The sequence below is a fragment of the Podarcis melisellensis genome, assembly GCF_964234715.1.
Source record: "Podarcis melisellensis genome assembly, chromosome: 1".
In the NCBI taxonomy this organism is placed as follows: domain Eukaryota; kingdom Metazoa; phylum Chordata; class Lepidosauria; order Squamata; family Lacertidae; genus Podarcis; species Podarcis melisellensis.
Window position 1 is genome coordinate 12,790,353 of NC_138528.1, and position 22,789 is coordinate 12,813,141.

General features: G+C 43.7%; 1 long non-coding RNA gene across 1 annotated transcript in view; it reads left to right on the forward strand.

Moving 5' to 3' along the window:
• Positions 1–7,872: 7,872 nt before the first annotated feature.
• Positions 7,873–22,789, forward strand: part of LOC309373407 — a 91,906-nt gene continuing 76,989 nt past the window's right edge. Inside the window, exon 1 of the long non-coding RNA XR_014170017.1 lies at positions 7,873–8,031. This is a non-coding gene — a long non-coding RNA (uncharacterized lncRNA). The remainder of the gene's footprint in view (positions 8,032–22,789) is intronic.

Consider the following 22,789-nt stretch of genomic DNA (forward strand, 5'->3'; position numbering starts at 1 on the left):
AGAGAATTAACAGACTCCCTTTTGCTGGAAAGTGTCCCAGTGCTCAGTCCAATGATGGTTTTTTAACCCAATGTTTTTAGCTGTGACTGTTTTATCTGCGTGCTGCCTCAAGTCCCTGTCAGGGGGAAAAGTGGGCTATAAAGAAGGAGAAGAAAGAGAAGGAGGAGGAGGAGGTTTGGTGGCAATAGCACACAATTTTTGGCACCAAAACAATACTTTTTTTTCTTTTTTAGTTTCCCTGGCTTTTAAAATCCACAGCATTGTTTTAACAACATGAATACTTACTGACTTATTAGCCCCCCAAGGCAGCACACACAAAATAGGACAAAAAATAAATACATCACAGAATAGCACACAAAATACAAAAATCAAACACAATGCAACTCATAAAAATCCAAGACAACAATATCTCTATCATCTATCTATCTATCATCTATCTATCTATCATCTATCTATCTATCATCTATCTATCTATCTATATCTATCTATCATCTATCTATCTATCTATCTATATCTATCTATCTATCTATCTATCTATCTATCTATCTATCTATCTATATCTATCTATCATCTATCTATCTATCTATCTATCTATCATCTATCTATCTATCTATCTATCTATCTATCTATCTATCTATCTATCTCTATCTATCATCTATCTATCTATCATCTATCTATCTCTATCTATCTATCTATCATCTATCTATCTATCTATCTATCTATCTATCTATCTATCTATCATCTATCTATCATCTATCTATATCTATCTATCTATCTATATCTATCTATCTATCTATCATCTATCTATCTCTATCATCTATCTATCTATCATCTATCTATCTATCTATCTATCTATCTATCTATCTATCTATCATCTATCTATCTATCATCTATCTATCATCTATCTATCTATCATCTATCTATCATCTATCTATCTATCATCTATCTACATATCTATCTATCATCTATCATCTATCTTTCTATCTATCTATCTATCTGTCTATCTATCATCTATCTATCGATCATCTATCTATCTATCTATCTATCTATCTATCTATCTATCTATCTATCATCTATCTATCTAATCTATCTATCTATCATCTGTCTATCTATCATCTATCTATATCTATCTATCTATCTATCTATCTATCTATCTATCTATCTATCTATCTATCTATCATCTATCTATCATCTATCTATCTATCTATCTATCTATCTATCATCTATCATCTATCATCTATCTATCATCTATCTATCATCTATCTATCATCTATCTATCTATCATCTATCTATCATCTATCTATCTATCTATCTATCTATCTATCTATCTATCTATCTATCATCTATCTATCTATCTATCTATCTATCTATCTATCTATCATCTATCTATCTATCTATCTATCTATCTATCTATCTATCATCTATCTATCATCTATCTATCTAATCTACCTACACAAACAAACAAACAAATGCATTGATGTTCATCCCAAAACTGGAAAGGGCAATTCCCACAAAACTATTTAGGCAACAGCTCCTCTTTAGAAGAGTTTCCTCAGGCAGGACCAGGTTGGTGGTTCCAGCAGTCACTCCTCTGTAGCATTTTGTGAAGAAGTACTTCGATTCGTCTCTATTCTTCTGTTTGTGTTCTTCAAACCATATCTAAGTCAATTACTGCAAAAGCAGAAAGAAAGCTAGATCGAAAGAAAGAAAACCTGCCTCCCCATTTTTAAAAGCCCATGCCCCTCCTCAAAAGATTTGGCTACAGGTCAACATGTCGTGTGCACCGGGAATATCTGATCAAAGTCACTGCTCATAAATGCCCAATTAAAGTGAAATGTATACAACAGTTTTAATTGGCTCATTGGCTCATTTGTTTTTATTATGCTTTAACGCTTTGCACAGTAAATGAATCAAGAGATGCGCGCTCGCAGCCCATTTTGCAGGTAAATAAAGAATCCCAAATAGCATTTAAAATACGAATGGTAGTTCAACAGTCACCTTAATATAAAGCCATATGTTAGCGGGGCACTTTAGTTAGTTTATGAGAGCACATTTTAAATCTTCACAAGGTGGATAGAATACAATAATTTCTGTGTCGATGTCAGAAAAGGAAGCTGCCAGCTGTCTTTGCCACAAATTCTAGGGTGCTAGCGTTTAGGATTGAATTCAAGCTACTCACCATTTCCTGAGAATATTTTCTGCAACATGAACCCCTCCCCCCCGACACACACTTTTTAAATGACTTGCGCTCACTGCTTGTGACAAATGCTCACCTGTTGTTTACATTGCCCTCTTCTGTTCTCCTGCAGCTGACTTCATTTGCCCTCAGCACTCACCAAGAGGCCAAATCTTAGCAACATCATCCAACTCACTGACTATGATCTCAAAGCCTGGACTATGTGGATAACCCATGAAGCATTGTCCTCGCTCTCAGTTGACTTTTCTTGCCCTGAGCAAGAAATTGGATTCCATTTGTATTTGAAGGCAGACCTCCCTAATCTGCAATTTCCGAACTGGACGGGAGCTGAAACGTAGCCATCCTATTCACAAAATTATATGGAAATGTGGAGAACCTGGGACGCATATGAGAAACTGGAATTGACAGATATGCCCATACTTAGTCATCACTTAGACAAATCTGTTCACTTAGCCAAATCCATTGCATGTTCCCTGATGCCTGGGATTGCTTAAGTCAGTGTTTCCCAACCTTGTGCCTCCAGATGTTTTTGGCCTACAACTCCCATCATCCCTAGCTAGCAAGACCAGTGGTCAGGGATGATGGGAATTGTAGTTCAAAAACAGCTGGAGGCACAAGGTTGGGAAACATTGGCTTAAGTGACCAATCTAGGAAGGCAGAATAATGTTCCCACTCTAAGCGAAGTGAAATTGCCTCACTCCCTCTTCTTGTGTCCTTCATTCCAAGGAAAGCAACCCCTCAGTAAATGGTTATAATAGCTGGAGACTCACAACACTCTGAGATTGTGGGTGGGTGCAACCGTACAGCCATACATCGAGTTGAATGTACTTTGGGTTGAGTGCATTCAAGTTGCGCTCTGCGGCAACCCGGAAGTAGCGGAGCGTTTTACGTCTGGGTTTCGCCGCTCACACATGCGCAGACGCTCAAAATGATGTCACACGCATGTGCGGAAGCAGTGAAACGTGACCGGCGCATGCGCAGATGTGCTGTCGCATCTTCCGTTCTGTTCAGGATGAGAATAGGGCTCCAGAACAGATCCCGTTCGCATCCCGAGGTACCACTGTATTTATATAATACGGGGAATTTAATCACATGATTTCTAACCTGCACTTTGAAACTATTTGTTTGTTTGATTATTATTTTTTAATATTGAATTTTTATTGAATTTTACAGGAAAAGAAAAAGAAAGAGAAACAAAGAACAATACATAACACTATAAACACATTTATATACATGTTTTCCAAAGTGCAAACTAAAAAAAAAGACAAAAGGAAAAAAATACTTTTCATTATAAATAATATTACCAAATTCATGCTTCAAACATTACAATATATAAATCCTAGTTGAAATATTTTAAAAGACTTCCACCACATTCAACGCACGTCTCTTAGTCATCTTGCTTGCCTTTACATCTGTTCTTCAATCATTTCCCTTACTTAGGTTCTTTCACAATCTGATTAAATTTATATAGAACCCTTCATCCAAGGATCACAGGGCAGTTTACAATAATGGTAGAGTCCAGAACAGTTTCACCACCTAATGCTTATGTGACTACATCTCTGCAACTGCATCGCTTGTTACTGAAGAGAAAACATGTCTCAGAGCACCACAACACTTTTTCAACTGGAGGGGTGGAGCACTGGCTGCAAGTCAGTTATGGAACTTTGTACATGCAATGGGAAGCCTCAGTTTCTATAGAACTCCATATGGTGTTCATTGGAAACCACATGGGTTCTGCAGCTGCAGAATTTGACGGCCTGAGAATCAGTTAAACACAAGTGATTTGTCTGATTTGTGGGTTGTGTGGTTCTGATCACACAAAAGTTCAGCAAAGCATAGTTTGTGTGAAGTTGAATTTGTTGCTATGTGATAATATTGAAAGCCAACAAAAGCAGCAGACTTGGTAACTCAGATTTAATGAACTGCATATTCTTCCAGAAAAGCAAGAGAAATCACAAAATTATATAGGTAGTGTTTTCATATTATTGCTATTGATTTTTCAGACCACACTGTGAAAATCACCAAAAGACAAAATAGGAGATGCTTAACTTCATTTACAGATCTGGGTCTTGATAAAGAAAATTCAATTCATACTTATTTATGAACTAGCATTAGAGAGTTTATTACTCTGATTACTCACTAATCATTTCCCGTAAATGCAGTGACCAAAAAAATCCCATACAATCAATAAAGTTGTAAGTTCCAGATTTAAATCACTGCACCTTGTATTCTTTGAGTAAACCTTTGGGTAATTTACAAAGGCTGTTGAATTTTATAGTAAGTGTTTTTCAAACCAAGCTGGATTCTAAACAATAATGACTTTTTAATGTGGATCTGTGATTACATTGTCATAGTGAAATACGATGCTTTTTGACCGCATTCGAAATGAGCCAGTGTGTGAATTACTCCGAAGGCATAGATTACCATAGCTCCAGGTAAAGCAATCTTCATAAATTAAAGTCCAATCTAAAGTGACCTGTCACTATAAACCTGTTGCTATGGCTAGTAACTTAAATTTCAATGTACGATTTGTAAACAAGTCCCTTTCTTATCGCTACAATGGGGAGCACTTGGTTTCCTAAAGCTCTCCAAAGTGATTAGAGGGTAAGATGTTGGGGGTGGAGTCTCATTTTTCACGTTTCCGATGGACATTATTTCCATTATTTCCCCGGACAGACGTTTTATCAAATGCACTTTAGTTGATATTAAAATAATGTTTGTGCCATTAAAATACTTGGAACTGCCAGTGCCAGCACCTTAACAACCGTGAAGAGTAATTTTCTCAATGCACTTCAGGATTTAGAATAATTTAGTGTGCATAAGTATGTGTGATGTTAGCAACTGCTATGATGGAATTGTGAAACTTGTGACTCCTTTCTTGTACAGTTAGATAATGGGGACTATATTTGTAAAAGCGCTGAGTGGCTGTTAAGAGTTTGGAGTTTGGATTTGCTATCCCGCTTTATCACTACCCGAAGGAGTCTCAAAGCGGCTAATATTCTCCTTTCCCTTCCTCCCCCACAACAAACACTCTGTGAGGTGAGTGGGGCTGAGAGACTTCAGAGAAGTGTGACTGGCCCAAGGTCACCCAGCAGCTGCATGTGGAGGAGTGGGGAATCAAACCTGGTTCACCAGATTACAAGTCCACTGCTCTTAACCACTACACCACATGTTAAGTCCAATTGCCTGGTTCAATATTAGGCAGCCCCACCCTGCCTGACTAGGTGGTATCAGATGGGTTGATCAACGCCCAGTCTCAAATCAGGACAGCAAACTGTATGAAGTTCTGCAAGTAGGACACCAGAGTCTGAAATGAAGGAACCTTGCTGTGTGAAGAATGTCTTGCAATACATCAAGACGGTAACTCCAGGTGTGAAGAAAGGAGGAACCGAAGTCTTTCATGTTCAGGAAAACTCAGCCTAAGCCTAGTGCAGCAGCTATTTTATTTTATCATTGTAATAGCTGCAAACTATTGCAAATTCCTTTTTTAATATTTACAAAGTTTCAGCGGCAAATATCACACGGCTTTATTCCCCCCCCCTTGAAGAACGCCCCCCAGAAACCATTTCCTTCAATGCAACTGATGAAACAGACGTTGCTTCTCACCTGGTGACAGCATTGTTACAAAGCTGCTTCCTGTCTTCTCCTTTGACAAAATAGACAGACTCTGCAAGTGATCCGAGGATTTTCTGCATCTGAGTTTGTATGCGCTCAGCTTGACAGCATCAGAAAAGAGCTGATCTTTATTGCTCAGGCCTTCAGCACATACTAATAACAAGACTCCCCAGCATTGCCAGATTTCCCATTTGGAATCTTCATCTCTGTCACTTTGTCGGGAGAAGAGGCACATCAGACTTTCCATGCCCATCAGTGATCAGAGCATTCTCTCCTCTGTAGTATCCTGCTTAAGGCTGCATCAAATGCCACACTTCTCTGAACTTTGCAGGGCATTTCTCTAACCAAATAATGGATAAAAAAGTGTATAAAATAATCACACCTAAACAATAATGAAAAATAATGTGCGTTTAAGCAAGAATGCAGAAACATGCTTGCTAAAATGTGCCTATCTTCCTATATACATAAAAATGTAAGACTAGCGTCACACTGGAGTTCACCTCGCACCCCATTACACACAGCTGCAGCAAAGTTTAAAGGAGGGAGGAGGCGCTTCGGAAAGAAGTTTGGCAAACTGTTCTCTGAAGCACCTCCCGACCTCTAAAATGCATGGAGCTTGGGTGAGGTGTGAGGGGAGGGGGGGGTTGTGTGAGCTGTGAGAGGATAGGCAAGGAGTGGGTGCTGTTTATAGGGGGGTTGGTCAACTGGGGGGGAGGGAGTTAGCAAATGGGTTGGTGGGTAGGTGGGATTAGTAGCAGGGTTAGCAGAGGTGGCAGGCCCTAGTTAGGAAAAAATGCAGTAAGCCCACAATTTATGTGCATTTAAATTGTGTGCATTCAGCTTTATGTGCTTGGCAAATAATTATAATAAAATAAAAATAATAAAATAAAAATATAATAAAATTAAAAGGGGCCAGGCATCCAAGAAAGAAAAAAAATACTTGGACAATTCCACCTACTATTGCACCCATGTGTTTTCATTATACATGACATTGGCTTTAAATGCAATCCCCAGATTGTAACCCTCACATAAACTGTGGACTTAATGTATATGCAAAATGTTTTATTGAGAAAAATGCACACTAAAATGTTGTGTCGACTATTTTATTTTTTAAAAAATCACAAAAGTGTGTGGAAATGGGGCAATCCGAATTTAAGATTAGAAAAACGAAGAGACTGGAAAAACCTGAACTGGACAGATCATCTGTACTCTCAGCCAGGGCCATAGAAAGGGGGGCAGTGGGGGCGTCATCTGTGGGTGTCATCTGTGAGGGGGTGACAAAATCCCCCCTGGGTGGATTGTCACACCAATCACCCCCCTGGGCACCAATCGCTGTGCCAATTGCCCCCCTGGGCACCAATCGCCCCCAATGGGCACCAATTGCCATGCCAATTGCCCCCCTGGGTGGCTCGCACCACCCCCCAGGTACACGGCATATGTGCCACTCTGGGTGCCTGAGCAGCTAGCTCCACCACTGCTCTCAGCAATGATGTCTAAGAAGGGAGAGCATCAACAGTACCCTTTGGATGGCAGCGCTACTTCTCAGTGGTGAAGGCATCACGCATGGTGGTGCAGCAGTGAGGTTGGGGGAGCTCCGAGTTGATGGCAGCATGGACATCTACCTTCAGGGCTCCCACTGTGATGCTGGAGACTCTTCCTCTCTTGCTACTGCACCACCATGTGCGATTCCAACCCTCCCACCCCAACCCCATCCTGTAGCACTGCCTCTGCTGGGCAGGCACCACTGCTGATCCACCCCTTTCCCACTTCTGACGTCTCCTCTAGTGCCCTTTCAGGAACGGGCAGCAGCAAAGCTGCCTGAAGTGAGCCAGGAGTTGAGAGCCAGGCGCTGTGGGGGCAAGCAGAAGGCGTCTGGCTTCTAATTCTGTCTGCTGAGCTAATTGTTTGCCTTTCCTGTATGTAACCTGTCACTCCTCTGAGATAATCACTCCTTCTGTGAAGGCAAAGGCTCAGCAGCTTGGAAATTTTGTCATGTGGTGTGTGTGAGAGAGAGGGCTGGGTGTGGGGAGTGAGATGGAGGGAAGGAAGGAGAGGAGGGAGAGGAGTCGCTTCACTTGGTTACCCCTGAATGGCTTGATCTGTTCTGGGAAATATAACACAGCGGGTTGTCCATCTTCCATCCAAGACTTCCCGCTCTGCTTCGCGTGGTTGCTGGCTTTCAAGGCCGAGGCAGGTAAGAGGCCAGTGGCCTCCAGCAGGTGAGCGAGAGGATCAAATAGCTAAAATGCTATTTTATACTATTTTTCTTCTATGCAATTATCCCCAGCCCTTTCACGTGTTGTGCTTCCAGGCTGGCTCACATACATTCAACAAAACGATAGAAAATATATATATATATATATATATATATATATATATATATATATATATATATATGCAGGTTTTGGTGTCCTCGGGTGTCTTCCCGTGTAAAAGTTGGGGTGTCTAGGCGACGTTTCGACGAGGTCTCACTCGTCATCTTCAGGCTGGTGCTTTCGGCTTCTTGTTACTGGAACAGAGCTCTGTTCCAGTAACAAGAAGCCGAAAGCACCAGCCTGAAGATGACGAGTGAGACCTCGTCGAAACGTCGCCTAGACACCCCAACTTTTACACGGGAAGACACCCGAGGACACCAAAACCTGCATTCCTGTACCCGTGAAAATCTACGAAAGCAAATATATATATATATATATATATGAACGCATACACAAAAGAGAAAGCAGTGCATTAAAACAAAACAAGACTCAATAGCAGGAGAATAATAAAAAAAGCTTGTTGCCTAGCACCAAAACACACACACACACACACCAAGTATTGCATGTGATCTGTCAAGACAGCCCTTTTAGGGGAGAGTTTTCCAAAGACTTTCTCCCCAGTTGCCCTCTGCCAAAACTCAGAGGATGGTCTCCATAAATGACCAAAAGCCTGAAGCTGGCAGGACTTGAACTGACAGTGCAGGAATCTGTATCCGCCCCGGGTGATGAACCATGAAACTGCATCAGTCTAGGTCTGGGGGGCAAGGAATCTCCTGGCACGATTATCACGGGAATAAACACAGAGCTTTAAGGCAGCTGGCCATCCAAGCAACATGTCCAGTCCTGTGATGTGCGCAGTGGGAGACCTCTTCACTCCTGGGTCTAAGTAGATGCTGCCGCCGATGGTTCAGTGGTCCACCATGCTGAACAGCCACACACAGACCCCAAGTCTATCTGGCTGACTCTCAACAGCTCCTGACACCAAAGTATTCATGCAGGCTCTCCTTCCTTCCCCAACCTGGTAATCTTCAGATTCTTGGGATTAAAAACTTTAGGAGGGGGGCATTATTGGGTTGTTGTTGTTGTTTTGATTATGTATTTTGTGGTTTTATATTCTGATTTTATTCTGTGAACTGCCCTGGTATAGGGTATAGGTATAGGGCGGTATATAAATTCAATTAATAATAAATAATAATCTCTTACCATTGGCTATGCTGACTGTGACAGATGGGAGTTGTAATCCTGCAAAATCCGGAGGGCACCACTGTAGCCATTGATAGCCTTTTCCTCCGTAAATTTGTCTCCCCTCTTTTAAAGGCAGTTTCACGAGAATGTGTGGAATCAAATGTATGTGAATTCTCTCTAAGAACACAAGAACACAAGAAGATCCCTGCTGGAACAGGCCAATGAACATCCTGTTCTCACAGTGGCCAACCAGATGCCCAGGGAAGCTGTAATGGTTATAGGGGTTGCTCGTGTGTAAGTTGCCGCCACTCCTGGCTAGGTTACCTGGTTGAACCCTTTCTGTCTGGACAGCCCTTCACTTCGTGGCTGTTTTAGTCGCTGGCAGAATCCGTCAGTGGGCGTTTCTTGAACTTCTTCCAGCATAGAAGTTCTTTGACGCCAAGTTTCCTCCTACTCTCCCTGCGCGGAAGTCTTCTGCGCAGGGAGGGTATGGGCAGCGGAGGACCCGTGCTCTCTCCACTAGTCTCCGGTGAAGAGTCCTGGAGCCTCCTCTCCGATTCCCCCATCTGCCCCCCTTCTCCACTGGTGTTACGCTGATTTCCTTCCCCAGCAGATGGGCTGCCTCTCTGCCTGCTGGGACCCTCTCCGGCATCCCACTGGAGCCTTCCCTCTGCCTCTGGCTCCGATGGCAGTTCCCTGACAGAAGCCAACAAGCAGGACCCAAATACAAGAACATTTGCCCATCCTGGGCTTTCCAGAAACTAGCATTCAGAAGCATTGCTGCCTCTGGCCAAGAAGGCAAAGCACTGCCATTATGGCTAGTAGCAATTTAATAATTTATCTTTCAGCTGGGGCAAACCAGTCAGAGGGTGGGATACAAATAATAAAACCCCTATACAGTGGTACCTCGGTTTACGAACTTAATCTGTTCTGGAAGTCTGTTCTTAAACCAAAACTGTTCTTAAAACGAGGCGCGCTTTCCCTAATGAGGCCTCCCGCTGCCGGTGCACTTCCACCGTTCAAATTCTGTTCTTAGACCAAGGTAAAGTTCTCAAACCAAGACACAATTTCCAGTTTTGCGGAGTTTGTTAACCAAATCATTCTTAAACCGGACTGTTCTGAAACCGAGGTACCACTGTACTTCAACAGAAGTATAGTGTTCAGATCAAGGGAAGTAATAGTACTACTCTATTCTGCCTTGGTCAGACCACACCTGGAATACTGTGTGCAGTTCTGGGCGCCACAATTTAAGAAGGATGTTGAAAAGCGGAAACGTGTGTGGAGGAGGGCAACGAAGATGATCAAGGGTCTGGAAACCAAGCCTGATGAGGAACGGCTGAAGGACCTAGGTATGTTCGGCGTGGAGAACAGGAGACTGAGAGGAGATATGAAAGCCCTCTTCAAATATCTTAAGGGCTGTCACATGGAGGATGGAGCAAGCTTCCTCTGGAGGGGAGGACCCAAACCAATGGCTTCTAGTTGCAAGAAAGGAGATTCCAACTAAACATTTGCAAAAACTTTCTGAGTGAGAGTCAGAGCTGTTCAGCAGTAGAACGGTCTCCCTCGGGAGGTTGTGGACTCTCCTTCCTTGGAGGTGTTTAAGCAGAGGTTGGGTGGTCATCTTGCCAACAAAGGTCCGTATAGTTAAAGCCATGGTTTTCCCAGTAGTGATGTATGGAAGTGAGAGCTGGACCATAAAGAAAGCTGATCGCCGAAGAATTGATGCTTTTGAATTATGGTGCTGGAGGAGACTCTTGAGAGTCCCATGGACTGCAAGAAGATGAAACACATCCATTCTTAAGGAAATCAGCCCTGAGCGCTCACTGGAAGGACAGATCGTGAAGCTGAGGCTCCAATACTTTGGCCACCTCATGAGAAGAGAAGACTCCCTGGAAAAGACCCTGATGTTGGGAAAGATGGAGGTCACAAGGAGAAGGGGACGGCAGAGGACGAGATGGTTGGACAGTGTTCTCGAAGCTACAAACATGAGTCTGACCGAACTGCGGGAGACAGTGGAAGACAGGAGTGCCTGGCGTGCTCTGGTCCATGGGGTCACGAAGAGTCGGACATGACTAAACAACTAAACAACAACAATGGGTGGTCATCTGCCATGGATGCTTTAGCTGAGATGCCTGCATTGCAGGGGGGGGCCTGGACTAGATGACTCTTGGGGCCCTTCCAACTCTACGATTCTATGAAAACCATGATTTTGATTACTAACCTACAGAAACAGGTGGTGGTTTCCTGAGACACCTCTTAAAAGAAAATCCTCTCATCCTACCTTAACAACTTTATTGCACCCTCAACAGAATTTCCTACACCCCAGAAGTACTACTAAAATGCACACCCCCAACCCCAACCCCCAGTAGGCAAACGAGAGGTTTCCCTGGAGGTCGCCTGGGGTGATCTTCCAACTTCTGAAGGCAGGGACACTTGATAGATCATTCCATTCTGCAGGGTACAGGTGCAACCCATCCTGTTCTTTAAAAAACGAGAAGGGAAGAAAAGTCAGATATGTTTTACAATGCGGTTTGTTTTGAATCAATGGCACACGGCTCCCAGACATATTTGCTGCACCGCTGAGTTTCACAAACCGGTGGTTGTTCTTTTTTCTCTGCACGTGGGTTGGTGTGTGTGCTCTGCATATGCCGTTCCTCGGGACTGATAATTACACTTCCCAGGATTATTGTGTTTGTACAAGTTTCACCGGCAGTTTGCAAAACGCTGCATCTCAGTTCACATGCTCGCAGCAAGAGCTTTTCTGCGCTTGCCCACCCACTCTGACTTTTCCTCGGTGAGAACATTACTGCTAACGATCAATTTAGATATAAAACCACAAAAGATCCAGCTAAGCTGCTGCATGCACAGAACAGGGTCAGCTCATGCAAGATGACTTTTCCCTTCTCCCACCTTCTTGCTTCCTAAATCTGCTCTGGTGGTTTGGGTATAGGGTAAAGGGTATAGAACAGGTATAAAAGGCAAAGGTAAAGGACCCCTGGATGGTTAAGTCCAGTCAAAGGTGACTATGGGGTTGCAGCACTCATCTCGCTCTCAGGCCAAGAGAGCTGGCGTTTGCCTGCAGACAGCTTTCTGGGTCATGTGGCCAGCATGACTAAACCGCTTCTGGCGCAACGGAACACCATGACAGAAACCAGAGTGCATGGAAACGCAAGACTGAGCCGCTTCTTGCGAAACCAGAGCAGCACACAAAAACACTGTTTACCTACCTGCTGGAGCAGTACCTATTTATCTACTTGCGCTGGCGTTCTTTCAAACTGCTAGGTTGGCAGGAGCTTGGACAGAACAACGGGAGCTCACCCCATCGTGGGGATTTGAACCACCAACCTTCCAATCAGCAAACCCAAGAGGCTCAGTGGTTTACACCACAGCTCCACCCATGTCCATAGAACAGGACTGGGGGTGGGAGGGGAAAAAATCTTGTTGCATGATATTTCCCATGCACATATGTCCCCGCATGTAAGTCATATTCCAGAAACTTACTTTCAATGCATTTTTTCATTGAATGGCTATATCTCATAAATATCTCAGAGTTGGAAGGGAACCCGAGGGTCATCTAGTCCCACCCCATGCAATGCAGGAATATGCAGCTGTCCCGGGGATCGAATCTGCAACCATGGCATTGTCAGCACTACTCTCTAACAAACTGAGCTACCTAGAGTGTTGTTGTTGTTATCAATGATGATGATGTTCTTACATTTCTATTCTACTTTTCTTCCAAGGAGCTCAAGATAGCCATCATGGTTTCCTGCTTCTCCCTTTCACCCTCACAACTAGCCTGTGATTTAGGTTAGGCTGAGAGACAGTGATTGATCCCTGGTCCCCTGGTTTGAGTTTCATGGATGAGTCCAAATTTGAACTCTGGTCTCCCAGCTCCTATTGCGACAATTTGACACAACACTGGCTCTCTGTTTTGCGTGACCAGGCGGCGACAGCCCCAGCCCCCAGGGATCATAAGGAAGGAATAAAGACTCTGACGTTATATGGAATTAAAATTAGGCCACAACTTTATTAAACTTCTGAATGTAGCAAGACCTTAGCTTAGGCCTTGGGCGTATATCCCTCCCAGCCCCCTAGCTGGGGGGAACTGGGGCTCATTAAGGTAAATGGGATATGGGGGTGCTCTGCAAGACGTAAGTGTAGCAGGCAGCCAAGCCCATATCCCCGCATGCAGGGTAGTTCACTGACAACCTTTCAGTGTATGGCCAGTGACACGCATATATATAACCCCTTTAAGAGGGGGACCCTGGAATTGCCGCCACAGGTGGGTGAGTCACTACTTCATGCCCCCCCCATATAGGGAAGAAAAGCCTAAAGGATTCCACCCAAGGGCATAACCACCAAAGTTGTGATGAACTGCTATGGGGAAGACAAAACCTGCCAATGCAGGGAAATTTCTTCCTTATCCTTCAACAGCAACCAGTCAAAGACCATAGCAGCGCCTGCTACACAGGAAGAAAAAGTTAACCTGCAAACAAGAAACATTAAACAAAGGGAGGGTAGGGAGGGTGAATCTCCAGAGCCGACTGCCTGGCTATTGTCGGCTCCAGCCCCTACTTATAAATGGGGCTGGCCCCACCTCCCAGCAAGAAACTTACTGTATTTTTTGCTCTATAAGATGCACCCGACCTTAAGATGTACCTAGTTTTAGAGGAGGAGAACAAGAAAAAAAATATTCTCTCCCTCTCTGCTCAGTGCCTCTCCAGCAAAGCGGGAGGAGAAATGGAAGGGGCTCTGTTTCTCCTCCCGCTTTGCTGAAGAACAGCAAGAGGGATCACTGCGCAGTGAAAGCAGCGATCCCTCTTGCTGTTCTGGCTTCTGGGATAGCCACACAGTCTGCATTCGCTCCATAAGGCGCACACACATTTCCCCTTACTTTTTAGGAGGGAAAAAGTGTGTCTTATAGATAAAAAAATACGGTAAATACTGAGGCTGGGAGGCAAGCCAGCCCCTGTTTGCCAGTAAGCTCCCTGGGAACTGCAGCACCACGCGTGATCCCGCAAAGGGCACCCACAATGTAAAGTGTGAGTGCTCATTATCACCCTGCTCCTTAATCTTAATGTATAAAATTCCAAAATGGTGCGCTGGACACCTCTACTGAAATTAATAGAGAAATAGAAACACATGGAGTGGGCAAAGGCAGACAACAACCTATCCACCACAAAATATCTTCTTCTGCCAATGGGTGTTAAGTTGTGGGTTGTTCTTTACTTATCCCACCATACCTGGCATTTTCAAGGCTGAAGCCTGTCTTTATTCCTATTTACATTAGTGGAGACAGGAAATGGTATGATCAGGACATTGTGTATCTGGGCCTATTGATTAAAGTTGTTTCTTTAACCCTGTAGAGACCACCCTAAATGTGAACGGGCTGTAAAACCTTTCGTTCGGGGCATTCCATCCCCCACACCGTGAAAACCATGAAATGATACTTCTGCGACCATCTTATCAGTTTCTGCAGCGACCGTTTTCTTTTCCTGCGATATTGCTTTGTAGTGTTACAAGGTGGAACATAATGCATTCAACTTTCCGTACAAACAAACATCTTCCTCTGGATCAATAAGAGCTGTGATACCCAATTGAAATTCCTGGCAGCAGAGCAAAAAAGCAAGTACCCAACGCTGAAATGAGTCCAATGCCACGCGAACAGCATGGCTCTTTCTAATGGCGCTGAGCGCATGATGGGAAGAGTCGCGCGCATACTAATTTTACAACTCCTGGAACAGACAGACAAATCCAGCTTGATTTGGGGGCAGCAGGTTCTAAGAATGTGAGGATTGGGGAACTTGCTTCCTTTTATTTGGAAACATCAGTCCGTGGAAAGCTTTGCTTCACAGTCAACGGTATGAACTGCACAAGCCCTTCCTGGGATAAGTGCTGAGATGAGTCGTCCAACAGCAGGGCTGGATTAACTGTTACACAAAGTACTCCACAGCGCAGGTCCTTAGATAAACCAGCAATCCTGCTGTCAGCCCATTAGCTGGCACTTCCCTGTGTCAATAGTGCCTAAGTCTAGCTTTTGGAATGGACTTTCCTATCAAATCCAAGGTAAGCAGAAAGGTGCCAAGGGACACAGTGGCCGTGGTCCAGCCTGGATTTAAGCAAAGCTTGCTGGGCCCAAATGTCAGGCAAGGTGTGTTTTGCAGAAGATTTCTGGAAAAGAACAGGACCTGTGACTTGGTGCATTATTCCACTTTGTATACCCATCAGCCTCCGTTCCATAAAATAGTGGTGCATAACAAAAGAATAACAAAACTTCGACTTACAGATAGGTAGCCGTGTTGGTCTGCCATAGTCAAAACAAAAAAAATTCCTTCCAGTAGCACTTTAAAGACCAACTAAGTTAGTTCTTGGTATGAGCTTTCGTGTGCATGCACACTTCTTCAGATACCTGCACACTTCTTCAGATATCTGAAGAAGTGTGCATGCACACGAAAGCTCATACCAAGAAAAAACTTCGACTGTAACTCCCACTCCTCCCTCCAACACTCACCTGGCTTACATAAGAACTTAAGAAGATCTGGCTGGATGAGCCCAATGGCTCTACTAACTCCATACCCTCCAACATCCCTCTGGCGAAAATCGGGACACATGTCTTCCGGTGCCACACTCTCACGGGGCCAGCTGACTCATGAGAGAGCGTGGCACCACTGCAAGCGCTAGTGCCGGCTGCAAGTGCCGGCTCCTCCTCCCTGAACTCAGCAGTGGCAGTGCTGAAAAGGCCCTGCCTGAACATTGCTGTGAACATCTTTCCCGAGCGTTCACATTCATTCCTTCAAACAGCTTATGCCTTCATGGACATTAATGCTTGTGAATGCCAGATGCTGGAAACCACAAGATAGGAGATGTCGAGCAGAACCCAGAGTCTGTGTCTTCTACAATTACTATTCAGAGGCATGAAGGAGAATGGAATAATATCCAAATATTAACATTATTATTATTATTATTATTATTATTATTATTATTATTATTCTCCGCCCATCTGGCTGAGTTTCCTCAGCCACTCTGGGTGGCCTCACAGCATATCTAAAAACATAATAAAAACATCAAGCATTAAAAACCTCCCGATAGAAGGCTGCCTTCAGATGTCCTCTAAAAGTTGTGTAGTTCTTTATCTCCTTGACATTTGATGGGATGGTGTTCCACAGGGAGGGCACCACTACCAAGAAGGCCCTCTGCCTGGTTCCTTGTAACTTCGCTTCTTGCAGTGAGGCAACCAGCAGAAGACCCTTGGAGGAAGACCTCGATGTCTGGGCTAAGTGATGGGGGTGGAGACGCTCCTTCAGGTATACCGGGCCAAGGCTGTTTAGGGCTTTAAAGGTCAGTACCAACACTTTAAATAGTGCTGAGAAACGTACTGGGAGCCAGTGAATATGGTCAGGCAGTCAAATGGTGGGTCATTGCTCCCCCCTCTCAACGTACAGTAATTATGTGTTTTTTTACACACCTTCTGGGTGACAAGAGCCTCAAAGCATCAATCAATTCTCTGGTGGGTCACCATACATGCTTGGCAACCTGTGTTTGTCTTGTTAGGTCAGAACTTGCAGATGCCCGATTCATCTGAAATCCACAGATCTATTTACTGATGCATTAATATTTATTGTACAATCTGCAGCCATGAAATCTTGTTTCACAGGCACACCGCCCTCCACTGCAGTAGATAATGAGATTACACAGCTCAGTGTAGAAGCTTGTCACCTTCTTTAATGATCTCCTTTATGTCACCGACAAGGTGGAAACACCTGCATTCTTCCACCCTCCCACCTTTCCGCTGTCTTCCAAGCCGCAACAAGGAGCCCAGAATCCAGTGCGAACAATTTGCTATTGCTGACACACATACTTGAAGCAACGTGTTGCGAGAATTCATGATGACTTCATGATCTGTCACTTGTCATGGCACAGGCAGGGGCAATCTAGCACCTTTGGCATGTGCAACAATGAACTGCGCCTGAAACAGGAAGGTGCAGAATGAATTCTCACACCTGTGGTTAGCTTATTTCCAGAATAAAATAGCCATGACTTTTCAAATAAGTCTTTATCATCAAGGCTGCCTCTAATAGGGATGGAAGGATCACTTGATTTCTGGTCCATGACAAATGCACATGTTCGTTCATCTGTTCTACCCCATTTTTGCATGAATCTGCATTAAAGAAAATACTACATGAAAAATTGTATCCAAGCATCTATTTAAATATGTATCTTATAAAAATTGTTTTAAAAGAGGTGTTTTATTGCAATCTCTAAATAAACCATCATCAAACTGTTCAAAGCTATTTAGAACTATGAGGGAGTTGAACTAGGAATGGGGCACAGGGAAGATTTAGGGCTGTGCAAGCAATGAACAGGGCTGGGCTTTGGGAAGGAGACAGGAGGCCCTGACAGAGTCCTCGAGTCCTCTGCCTTCTTCCCAAAGCCTAGTCCAGTGCATTTCTGGCTTTGGGAAGGAGGTGGGAGGGCTTTAGGACTCTTCAAGAACCTCATGCCTCCTTGCAAAAGCTAGATACCTCCTTGCCCAAGGACTGGGGGTGGCACCAAATTTTGGCCTGTAGTCTACCACTGCGGGGAGGAATTCTATTCTGTTCACACGTTGATGTGAAGCTACACAATTCACAGTACAATTCACGTGTAAAAGGGCTCTAGGGGGTCTTGGCAGACCACAAGCTTAGCATGAGTCAACAGTGTGCAAAAAAGCTAATGCTATTGTAGGCCACATCAACAGAAGTTGTCCAGATCAAGGGAAGTAATAGTACTGCTCTCTTCTGCCTTGCTCTGACCACACCTGGAATACTGTGTCCAGTTCTGGGTGCCACAATCTAAGAAGGATATTGACAAGCTAGAAACTGTGCAGAGGAGAACAACCAGGATGATCAAGGATCTGGAAACCAAGCCTGATGAGGAATGGTTGAAGGAGCTGGGTATGTTTAGCCTGGATAAGAGGAGACTGAGAAGAGATATGATAGCCATCTATCTTGGATTAGAAACCGAAAAACTGAAACTGGCTGATCCCTCCCTCCCCCCAGCAACAAAATATTGTAGGGTAGAGCTCTCATGTTCAGGATTCTGGGCACTTCATTCCATCTTCCCTGTTCCCTACTATCTTCCTCAACAGTCGGTAAATATTCCGTGTGGTACCTCAGGTTAAAGACACTTCAGGTTACAGACACTTCAGATTACAGTCACTTCAGGTTACAGACACTTCAGGTTACAGACTCTGCTAACCCAGAAGTAATACCTCGGGTTAAGAACTTCAGGATGAGAACAGAAATCTTGCAGCGGCAGCAGGAGGCCCCATTAGCTAAAGTGGTACCTCAGGTTAAGAACAGACCTCCAGAACGAATTAAGTTCTTAACCCAAGGTACCACTGTATACTGAACATCCTCAGTACTCATTGGGCAGTTTGGGTTCTCCACCCTCAGGTTTTCCCTAGGAAATTTTGTTTTTCTTCTTCCCCCAAGCCTGCTGATGTCTAACACTTGTGCTTGAATGGCCCCATATTTAAGTATTGGCACTTAAAGAACTGAGATCACTATTGATATACATTGTGATGGCAATGTGTCCATCTATATAAGAGAGTAAATGCTCAGTGATATTGTCAGACTACTGTGCCTTTCAAAAAAATCAGGGGTAAAGGAAGCATGTTTTTGAGCATGCTCAAATGAGGAAGGATAATACGTGCCTCGAGTGAGACAGTGGACGAAAGCAGAAAAACTCTCTTGACTGAACAGAGTGGTTGTCTTTTCAATTATAGATGAAAAGGTGAATATAACTCTGAAGGGTTGGATGCATTCCTGGGAAAGTGTGAGAAAGGAACTACTTAAAAACAAACAGAAATGTCCAGTAAACGATGATTTAAAGGGGAACATAAATATATGGAGAGTGGGAACAAGGAAGAAAATTCAAGGTGGATCAATGGAGTAACGCTATTAACTTAAGGAAAATGTGACTGTAACTGCAGAGATCTGTTATCGTGGTAAGAAAATTGCTTCATTTCATAAGCGGCTGGCTATTGACCGCAGTAGAAATAGCACCAGAGAGAACTGGCTGGCCAGTTATGAAGAAACTTATTGATGATTTGCTTATTATTATTTATTAAACTTCTGCACCACCTTTCATCCAAGGATTGCAGGGCGGTTTACGACTGCACCTTTTCTTCTCCAGAAGATATCCCGCAAGACAGCAGAGATTTAGGATCAGAGTTTTCCTACTCCTAATGGGCCACCTTCCCAGGTGGATGAGCTCCATCTGCCTAACTTACTGAGGGATTGAGACCCATTGGCCTCCCTCATGTGGTTTAGCCGGCCAGTTGAAGCTATTTCCCGGCTTGTGGCTGCTGTCACATGCTGACAGCTTCTAGGAGCTTCTGGCTTCTAGGAGCCAGAGGTGAAGTGCAGGCTGGGGACCAAAGGCAGACAAACTACTGTATTTTTCGCTCTATAAGACGCACCAGACCACAAGACGCACCTAGTTTTGGGAGGAGGAAAACAAGAAAAAAAATATTCTGAATCTCAGAAGCCAGAACAGCAAGAGGGATCGCTGAGCAGTGAAAGCAGCAATCCCTCTTGCTGTTCTGGCTTCTGGGATAGCTGCGCAGCCTGCATTCGCTCCATAAGACGCACACACATTTCCCCTTACTTTTTAGGAGGGAAAAAAGTGAGTCTTATAGAGCAAGAAATACGGTACTTCAGATACCTTTCTATTAGGTATGTTTGGGACTACAATTCCTACCATCCCTGACCACTGGTCCGGTTAGCTAGGGATGATGGGAATTGTCGTCCCAAACATCTGGAGGGCCGGAGTTTGCCTATGCCTGGTTAATTCTTTTTGTACACTGCTTTCAATTTCCCCTTTTTACAATCAAGTGACATATAAATTTCATGACATAACTAAACAGAAAGAGCAAATAAATAAATATTTGGGGCCGTCTTTCAATGAAAAGAAGAGACTGAGAGGAGATTATGAGAGCCATCTTCAAACATCTCAAGGGCTGTCACATGGAAGATGGAGAAAGTTTGTTTTTTCCTGCTCTGGAGGGTTGGACTCGAACCAATGGCTTCAAGTTATGAAATATACTCGGAGTCGAGAGTGGATTTCATGCTCTTTATTCATCTCGTAGTGGTGAGGAGGAATAGAAGTTCCCCCAGAATGTCTGCTTTATATACATTATTTACACAATGGGCCCCACGTGATTGGCTAATTCCGGGATTCTCCTGTAGGCCAATCAGGTTGCAGATTCACTTCCACCTGGAGCTGGATTGGGTGGCTCCTGTGGACCAATCAGACTGCTGCATTCTGGATCCTATTGTTCTAGGACGAATCAGACTGCTGCATTCTGAATCCTATTGTTCCAGGACCAGTCAGACTGCTGCATTTTGGATCCTATTCAACTCAGTACATAACAAGTTACATGAAAAGAGATTACGACAAAACATCAGGAAGAACTTTCTGAGGGGAAGAGCTGTTCAACAGTAGAATGGTCTCCAATGGGAGGCGGTGGGCTCTCCTTCCTCAGAGGTTTTTAAACAGAGGTTGGACGGCTATCTGTCATGGATGCTTTAGCTGATATTCCTGCATTACAGGGGGTTGCTCTAGATGGCCCTTGGGTCCCCTCCAACTCTACAGTTCTATTATTTGTTTCCCAAATTAGTGAATTGGTTGGAAATGAAGGGGATACGATCAAGGCTCAGATCAAATATATCTTGAAGGTTATCTTGAAGGAAGGCTGAATCATGGAACATTAACCTATTAAACACTTTCTGTTCAGTAATGGCTCCAAACAACCATGGATATGATTCTAATGCACTTATCTCGTAATCATAATGCCGCTTGCTCTCATTACAAACATTTGCGTTATTGCTCTCGAAGAACCTCAGAGAATCAACCCAATTACAAAATCCCTGTGAGTAATGTCTCCTTTGTAGTTGTCAAAGTCAAGATCCAGGTAAAATCAAAACTGGTACTCTAATAAAAATGAAATCAATCATGTCACCATAATTGGAAAGCAGTAATAAAAAGTAATTGGGTTTAATACATAATTTAGATCGTTACTTGTTAAGTTAATGCATTCTGCTTAGTGTGTGAAAAAATTATTTATCTCACATACAGTTGAGCATTCATTTGTTTTTTTAATGGAACGCACTTGAATTGACTTTAATAAGAGCAGTTTGTTAAATCAGATTTTGAATGGGCACATAGATTTGAAGTTCATATGTTAATTCTGGACATGATATACTCAGCACTTACAGCCTCGTCTTAAAGTCACCAGATTTATTCTCTCCTGAGATTTAGTATTCATTGTTGTCTTATATTACAGAAATTAAATTGGTTTTCTCTGGTGTCTTGATGTGAAGCAATTTGCCTTATGATTATTTTATTTTGAAGCAATAAAAGGACTTGATTGGCTGCCGCAGCATCGATCACCTTTACTAGATATCAGCCTTTTTCTGGGCATTACTGTACCAGCTCAGTTCAGAAGAAGTTGGCAGTGCACATTCTGTCTTTGCAGGCAATTGCATAGGGCTTGAACCCCAAACCTTCTGACCTATAGAGTCTTTGATGCTTTAAACAGGTGGTGGGTGAATCTATCCAATTTGGCTCCCCAAGTGCCTCATTTTCCCAGTCTTAAATTCAGTTTGCCACATTACCACAGCAATTTATGGTTGTTGTTGTTGTTGTTGATGATGATGATGATGTTTTAAAAAAATCTTCATGAAAATCCATCAGCATTTGGGTATGAATTTCTTCTAATCAACTCACTTTTGTATGCCGATTTGATCAATATACACATTTCTCTGAAGGGATAGCTCAGTTGGCAGAGCGCGAGACCATAGGCGCCGACTCCATGGGGCCTGAGAGGGCCCGAGCCCCCTCAAAAAATTGTTTGGGGGGCTCTGACCCCCCAATAATTTAGGAAAATTATTAGTTATATTATGCTTTGTAAAATAACAAAATTATGTTGGTATTTTTTATTTTCCTTGTTTGACGATAGTTACCTTTTAAAATACATTCAGTAATGAGTTAAAACAAAGCCACTCCCGATCTAGAGAGGGGGTGGGGTTGCGGGCTCTCGACCCATCAACAATCTCGCGGGGCTGACGTCAGCCCCGCGAGAAGCGGGGATTCCCCCTAGCTCATTAATATTCACCGCCCACGGCGGCAGCCAGTCGGCTGCCACAAAGGGCGGGCCCTCACAGGTTCACTTAAGGTCGGGGCAGCCCGGGGCTCACCCCTTTCGTTCCCCCAGCAGCAGCGGTTCGGAGGTCTTGGCCCCCCCCCAATATTTTTTATAAGTCGGTATGGGCCCCCACCCCCCCCCCAATATTTTTTATAAATTGGCGCCCCTGTGTGAGACTCTTAATCTCAGGGATTTACATCGCAGGGGTTGGACTAGATGATCCTCAGGGTCCCTTCTAACTCTACGATTCTATAACTCTACTAGTGAGAATAATATAAAATGCACTATATTGGTGGAAATTGCTTTCACAAATGTTTGTAAGTACCCACTGATGGATTTTTGTGAGAG